The following is an 8,897-nucleotide window of genomic DNA, read 5'->3' as shown; positions in this document are numbered from 1 at the left end:
GCAGAATATAGATAATTATAAATAGAATTCTAACACTTTCTCACCACCTCCCTACATGTTTTCATGTCCTCTTCCCTTACTCCAGTGAGTTGCCTTGAACCCATTATGCACACACATGAAAGATAGCTAATCTCACAGGAGTCATGACCAGATTCCTTAGCTTAGTAGTTGCAGCAGTATGAATTTTTTTAAAGTTGATGCATTTTGTTTTCTTTTTTATTAACTCTTCACACTGCAAAGGTAAGAAATCAGAGTGCTTTTGTGAAGAACAGGGAAGGGTGACTCCCAATCCATTTCTCCTTTAGAAAGTTTTCAGAGCAAGTAGAGTAAGACTTATATTTTGCTCCCCCAAATGTATCTCACACTTCATCACACCATCAAACCTGTGAATATGGACAAGGCATTGAGTTTATTTGGCTCAAATTTTTTAAGTTCACCTGAAACCTAAGCAAAGTAATTACATTCTATACATTGCACCTTGACATCACTTTGAGATTCTGTCCTCTATTTTCCTGTTCTATTTCTCCAGTGTGTGCTCTGAAGTCTACAGGATAGTGTCAATCAGATATTTGTCTTAAGCAGTAGTCTTTAAAATCTAGAAGAATTTCTTGGTTTAGTAAAATAAACTAGTCATTTTAAGACTCTTTTTTATTTATATACTACAGGAGTAAAATATAAAACTTTTTTTTTTCCAATTCTTAGAGAGATTTTCATTTACATCTGGTCAAACTAGTGGGTCTCATGTGACCATTCTTCTGGGCATGGGTAATTCTATTTCTGGTGCCAGAACTCTTCTACCATCTGACAATATAGGTTTCATTTACCACATGCAAAAGAGGCCTTTTCATTATGTAGCTAGGCTGGGAAACCACACACTCTAACTCAGGGGCAGATTTGAGTATCCCATGATAGTGGGTACTCGGGGAAGAAGAGGAAGCCAGAGTCAGAGAAGTTCTTGTGCAGGTGAGGGAGAGATGCTGCACTTGAAAATGTTAAGGATCCTCTCTTCCAGAAGGAGGCCAGAGAAAAAAATTAGAACCTATGCTGGCATAGAAACTTCTTCTCAAGAGTTCCTCACTCACATGTTTCCCTCTGTTCCCAAGATATAATGTGCATTTCCAGGTGGGTGATAGATTGGGTATTTAATGTACAGTGATCATCATTTCTGGAGATGCTGGAAATTTTAATACTTCTGAGGAAGCTCCTAATCTGTTACCAGCTCAGGTTCTTATTGTGCTGTGTAGACAGTGGCCACTGGCTACAGGTGGCTATTTACATTTAATTTTCAGTGAATAAAGTTTATATGCAATTAAATATTCAGTTCCTCAGTCCCATTAGGCACATTTTAAGTGCTCGATGTCTAATGTTGCTAGTGGCTACTATAATGGGAAATTGAAATACTAGAACAATTCCTTGATCACTAAAGTTTCTCTTGAACAGCTGTTCCAGAAGGTTCTTACCAAGCTCTATGTGTTTTCCTGAATTGATGTTTATACCTAGAAAGCCTGAAGTTCATCATAAGGCATAGACCTCACCTTTTGTTTTTCATTCTGCTTACTCAGCAATATTTCTGTTCAGGAGAAACCATAACTAACATTTCAAACTTTATCATGAAATAGTAAAAAATAACCAGGATATTGAATGAATAGCATCTAAGGGACATCAAGAGTAATGTTGAATTACATCAGCATTTACATTTTTCTTTTACTGTGAAAAAAAAAAAAACTTTTATAAGAGACCTTAAGAAAAATACTTGAGGTTTTTTTTTTTTTTTTTTTTTTTTTTTTTCCATCATAGGCCTTAGGTGGTTGTGCTTAATTTGGGTTGTTGTGTTAATTCTTTCAATTCCCAAAACTTGACCCTCAAGTTCTTTGAGGCAGGGATCCTGACTGAACTTCTGGTATCCCCCAGATGCTCTTCCATAAGGCTGCTCCCCCAAGCTGTGCAGACGTCCTGCCCCCAGGGCTGTGAACTGTACAACCTGGGCAGAGGTTCTTGAGCCTTGTCTAGAGAAGTGTTCCAGGTGGCTTTGCCATAATGCACAGCAAATCCCTCTTGGCTCTCAGCCCAGCCTAAATCTGGGGATAGAAGGCCAGCCTTTGAGTCATGGTACAGATTCAAAAGAGTGACATAACCATTGTTACATCCACACCATTGATGCAAACATGAATGACAGTTACTAATACACAAATAGCATTTCCTGAAAATTTGGTGTGGTGTTTGGCATAGCTTTTTTTCTCTTTTATTTTGTCTTTTGAGACTATCACTAGTGGATGTAACTAAAAGGATGGCCATTTTCATGATATTTTAATCATTCTGGAAAATTGTTGCCACTTGAGCCTGCAGCTGTGTTCTGCCTCCTGCTTCCTCCCAGCAACAAGAACAGTGCCTGTCATGGGGTAGGGACTCAGCAAACTCTTCAGGAAAAAGAGAATAGAAATTCTGGGTTCAGAAAACAACAACAAAATCAGTCCTTTCTCTCCTCTCTCCTAGTCTTCCTGTGGTTAACTTATAAAACACAAAATTTCCATTGTCACATTTTAACGTGTGCCATAAAGTATATGCACAGTGTTGAACCATCATCACCAGTGTGCACTACCAGAGCTTTGTCATCATCCTAAGGTGGAACTCTGCCCATCAGCACTGACTTCCCATCTCCCCATCACCTCAGGCCCTGGTAACATACTTTCTGCTTTCTATTTATGAATTTGACCACTCTGAGTGCTTCATATGAGTGCAGTGGTATAGTTTTGACCTTTTATGACACACAATTTCCCATAGCATAATATTTTCAAGGTCTGCATGGTACGAGGTACCCATATCCCACTTCTTTTTGTGGCAGAATCATATTCCATTTTATTCATGTGCCACATTGTGTTTATTCATTTATCTGTGGATATCTTCCCTCTTTTACAGCTCTTCAAGTTTATCAATCCTAATGGGACCATGAGCCTACTGCCCACACTGTTTCTTGGTTTGCCAAAGACCTCTTTGGCTTTGCCATTATGTTCTTTATCATTTTCTTAGCATAGGCTTAGTTGGTGTACCTCTTCTTTGGTTATCTGGTTGATGATCTCAGTACTTTCCAAGAATATATGAAAGTACACATAAAATTAAGAAGAAAATTATAATCAGATAAAATAAAGCTGTCATCCCAAGGACAAAGAAATCTTCACTGTTGCTCTGTGCACCATGACAGTGTTAAGAATATTCAAGATAAGAGTCACCTTTCCCCAACATCTACTCAGTAATACAAAGTTGTTGATGCATTCTGAAATGTTGATGCCCTCAAGTAGTGAGATATAGGAGAACAATCACAGAAAACCAACATGATTCCAAGACCAAGCACATGGCAGTGCCCATTGCATAGGAAAGGCTCTAAAAGGACATTTGTGATATTTTTGTTCTTGTTGAATATGTTGCCTTACATTTTGAACTTCAAGAGATAAATAAAGTAATAAGTATTTCTAATATTCTAGAAGAAATTTAGAAATGCACAGAAATTTTCTGTCTTCTCCCCAAAGTTTCCAAATATGTGACAAAACAAAACTACAAAAAGAGCCAGTATCACATTTCTGTTCCATTTATTTGTTAAAAGTCAATATGGAAATGATTTTTATTAAAACCCAGCACTTATAACATCTAGCTGTTTCCTTCACTTTGAGTAAGTGTGAGAATATTGGACTTTTGAACAGATACAATTCTGGCCATCCTTTAAAAAATATTCTCCTTTTTTTTCTTTTAAGAGATATTGTCTTCACACTCAGGGTTACCATTGTAGAAATATAGAATTGCTATGTTTTACGCAGATTATGTATTGGATTCTTAGAGTCAATTGCTATGTATGTTATCAAATAATAATTATATTTAATATTAACCAGATGGAAACAACATATAGCCAGCCTTTGAGTCATGGTACTTCCATTGCTGATCTAAGCTGCAAGACTTTTTCAAAGCAGTTGACAATTTTCCATTATATGGCATCTGTCCATAGTGATCCCAAAATGTGATATCATCTTGACGAAATGTTACATGAGTTTCTAGACATTCTCTGTTTCTGTATTGTGGGTGTTCTGTTTTGTTCTTATAGCATCACTCAATTCTGTATCATTTTGTTTGATATCAATTTTGTAGAGATTGCAGAAGCTAATCAAGTTTGGGGAGTACTGTGTTTCACTACCATTGTGTTCTTTATGTTCTCCATTCTTTTAGTATGTATGCTTTTGTTTATAGTGAGATTTAATTTTCATAAATAACCCTCTTCTCTTTTTTTTAAACTTTATTTTTCATTATTTCAAATAAAGATGAGGACATAGAAAAAAGTATTGATTTCAAAAATTTATTTTATATTACATTAATTTGGAATTTTAAGCCTTAAAAAAGTAATAATTTACTTTGGTGTGTGTGTGTGTGTATATATATATATATATATATATATATATATATATATATATATATATATATATATATATATATATATATATCAAAAAATTAGACCAATGCAGATAAATAAAGTTATCTAAGACAGTGCTTTGCCTCAAAAGTAGAACATGCTCACTCACATAATTTTTTAACACAGATGTCAACACTTCATAGTTACTTGGTGGCATGACTTTTCATTTAACTCTTTCTTTCTTATAAAAGTAGGAATTGAAAAGCAAGCTAGATCCAGGATGACACAGGAAGTGTTTGAGCGAATTATTGCATACCAAGATAAAGATATTATCTTTTAACTCATTCACATATAACACTTTATTGATATGTAGAGACTACCTACAAGGAATATGAATATATTAACTATAGAACTCAATCAAATGATGATTATAAATTGTTTTAATAATTATTTCTTTAAAAGCTTTTTGAGTCTTTTGATTTGGTACAAATTGACACTTTTAACACTTTTGATCTGAGTTACTTAAGATAGTTTTAAAGGTTTTGTTTTTTCTTATCGTGTTAACATTTGTGCTTTCACTTAGTCCACTGAAAAGTATTAAATTAAGTCAACTTAGGCAACTGGGGTTTTTCATCTAACACTAACATTTCATGCTTTCCCTAAGAGTCATCTTAAGAAAACTAAATTATTTCTGTTTTAGTCACCTTTTTTGAAGCTGCAACTAAAAGTTTATTTGGTGGTTCATGATTTCAGAGGTCTCAGTCCATGGGAAGCCGGCTCATTCTTCAGGGATCCAGGTGAGGTAGAAGAGCATTGCAGAAGAATGTGGCAGAGGGAGAATGGCCACATGATGATAAGAAGGCAGAGTAAAACTCCACTTGCCAGATTATATATATATATATATATATATATATATATATATACACACACACACACACGAAAGTCACGCCCACCATGACCCACCTCCTCCAGCTACTCCCTTCCTACTTTCAGTTATCACTCAGTTAATCCCTCTCAGGGGATTCATTCACTGATTGGGTTCACCCACATGGAACTGCCCACCAAAGCTGCAACCAAAAGTGGAGATGTACATAGAAGATGTGACAGCACCAACAGCACCCAAATCAGCTCAACCCTCATACCACACAGATCCAATTGTGGCCACTGTAAATCCACCATGAAAAGCTTGAGATAGAGGCCAGTAGTAATTTCTAGAAAACACAGTACAGGAGGTTCAGACATTCAGTGGAACTTGCTGGTCCCCATTGCTGTTTGTGCTCATGATCACAATTTGTCGTTTCTCTCTTCCACATCCTTTCTAGAACTTTCTAATTCTTTGCCATTACTTCAGCTGTACTCTAAGCTGTTTTCTTGGAACAGATGTCCACACCTTCATTACTGAGGCCTCAGAGACATTATTACAGAGAAACATTGAGTTACTTCTCTGAATTCGCTACCCATTATGTAGAGGGCTAGTAATCCTGCCCTTCAGTGTCACAGGGATGACCACTATTATAATGCCTTTCCTTGCTGCTGTGACACCACTGTGGAAATCCCAAAGTGACAAAGGGGCAGCTACTTTCAGATTTTGTGGAACTTTTTCTGTATTTCCATGTGCCCCTGTCTACCTACTCTTCAGGATTAAAGATGTCTAATACAGCAGATCCTAAAGGTGCCTAGACCTAATGCATAAATTCTGCAAATGAGTTCATGGAAATGATGTTGAAAGAGGCTGGTAATTGCTTGGCTTATGGACCTGTTTCCCACTTTTTGGAAACAGAACCTATGGATTTCATGTCAGTTTCTGTAAGCTTACATAAAGGGTGAGATAGTAAATATTTTGGTTTTACAAGTGATCATGGTCTTTCTTTCAATGAGTTTGCTGTCGAAGGGCAAAAACAGCCATAACTAATACAAAAATAAAACTCCATGAGGACCTATATCTTAATGCAGTGGTCCCCAAAGACATCAGGGATAATGACTCAGTTATTGCATGTCATCATTTTGCCACCAATTTGCTGACTGGTCTGGTTTCCTGGAAGGGCAGGACCACACTGAAATATTAACATCAGCAACAGAGGTGGCCTTCAGTCAAACAACCTTGGTGCCAGCCCAGGCTCTTGTAGGATCCATTGATAGCCTCCATCCCTGGCCCCTTGACAGCTCTTTTCTAAAGCCTACTGGAATCAGAAAAGACATCTCAAAAATCAGTATTACTACTTGTCAAAAAAATGTAAGTACAAGAAATTTTAACAAATTTCAAATCTTAGGTGCATGAAGATGACTTCATAAACAGAGAAAGTGATATATTTATTACCTCTTTAACACCTTTCCACATTACCTACATGTTCTTCCCTTCTTCTCTCCCTCCCCAACACAGTGAGGAACATTTCAAAGCAGCAATCTTCTTGAAATCTTGATTGTCATCCAAAGAAGAGTAACTGGAGAATAAGTATCAACTGACATTTCATTTATTCCTGCATATAGATCAGTTCCCCTCCTTTATAGATTACTTCTGACGTGCAAGGAAATAAAAACAAATTACACAAGTATACATATATGTTCTTACAGATATTTCTATTAACTAACATTTTATTTTTTAACCTAAGAAAAATAATATCACACTTCTTTAAATGTTCCTCAATTTAGAAGTTTGATAAGATGGTAAATTTATTTTGTGTTTGTTGACTCAATAAAAAGTGTATAAAAAGGAAATTATAATGCAAAGAATAAATCAAATATGGTACAATTAAATGTTTAATAAATCCCAAAGAAGATATTGTTAATTTGAGCTATTTTTTAACCTGACAGATATATGTTGTATATAAATATGCATATACATTTCTCTCTGTGTGATGATGTATATATGTAGGTAACTGTAAGCACAGATACAGAAAATTTTTTCCAAAAGTAGAAAAAAATATTTAACATTGAAATTTCCATAAAAACTTGGTAAAACAGATATTATTCGATGCATTAATCAAATGTTATATAAAGCAATATTCTTTAAAGTGTAAAGATAAACATCTAAAGTCAGCTCCCTTGACTGACATTGCAGCAACATGGAAAAGCACCCAATGGTGGGTCAATTATATTCCTAGAGAACCAAAGTCACAGGCATCTACACTGGTGAGTCCCTAGATCTTTTCATTCCTGTATTTCCTTCTGCAAGAGGGATCTAGACACAATGTGATACCCAAAATTTGATCCTAGAACAATAAATGAACATTAGTTAAATAAAGCAGGGGGTAATTTGTAACAATTGTGCAATTTGAACACAAATATGTCCCAATGTTAATTTCTGACCTTTGACTGGTGGAGCTTGAAATATAAAAAGTTAAAATTAAATGAATCTTGGCCAAGAGCACATGGGAGATTTCCACACTCTCTTTGCAGCTTTTCTGTAAACATAAACTATTTAAATATTTAAAAGCTTTTTAAAAATGGAAGAGGGAATTAAGCATGTAGCTTTCCACCAAAAAATACAAACCCGAGCTGCAGTGATGTTCTGATAATAGCAATGGACAGGAATATACATAAATCATTTTAAAAGCAACCCATTGAGAGAGGAGGAGGAATCAGTGATTAGGAAGGTGCATGCAGGACTCTCCTGTCAGGTCACATTCTACTTCTTGGCCTGGACTGGTGGCTGCATATGTGTCATCATTTTATGGTAACTCACTAAATTGTATTTTTTGTTGTTGTTGTTACATTGCCCTTCAGTAAAAGAGAAGTTCTTAAACACAGTCATAGTACTGGTAAATAGTTCAGGTAAAGAATGAAATGAGTATACAGAAATAAATTAAATGTACAAGCATTGAATGGGATCTTGTGTAGGCAAAGATATCCAAGTTATTAAACCACAAGCATAACATTTTCAGAGCTGAGAGAGCATTAGAAATGGCCAAATTCAGCCCTGACAAGTTCTCCATGGAGGCGGCTCTCCAGGTGCTCCTTCAGTGGGAAAGGCAGGACCTGACATCTGTGTCTTAGCAACACCCTCAGAGATTCTGATGTAGCCAGATTATATACCACTGAGACATGCAAGGAGGCAAAGTTAAATTTCAGAGGCAGAATGTCCCAGAAATGGCACAAGAGCCATAACCCCCAACCCTGGCCCTCAAATCCACCTGCAGCCCAAGACCCCAGCTAAGACTCCTGAACTCTTACAATTCCATTAGAGAATATCTGTAATTTCCACCAATCTAAATTATCTTATTTAAGACATGATTTTTTATCATCATGGATCTGTTTCACCCTAGAAATAGCATTATGTTTCCAAAGTAATTTAGTTTCATACTTCTAATACAACAGTTACACAAGTTATTCATTTAATGGGATCATATTTAATGGTAGAGTCATAGAATATCAAAACCAGAGGGCTACCAGCCAGCCTACTCATTTTGTATATGAGGAACCTAATGCCAGAGATAAGAGAAACTTGTCATGAGTTTCTAGAGATCAATTCTCCTTTTTCAGGTCAATAAATTAGCCTAGATTTCTT

The sequence above is a fragment of the Marmota flaviventris genome, chromosome 7 (assembly GCF_047511675.1).
Source record: "Marmota flaviventris isolate mMarFla1 chromosome 7, mMarFla1.hap1, whole genome shotgun sequence".
Taxonomy (NCBI): domain Eukaryota; kingdom Metazoa; phylum Chordata; class Mammalia; order Rodentia; family Sciuridae; genus Marmota; species Marmota flaviventris.
The sequence above is the reverse complement of the archived record's forward strand: the minus strand, read 5'-3'. Positions refer to the sequence as shown.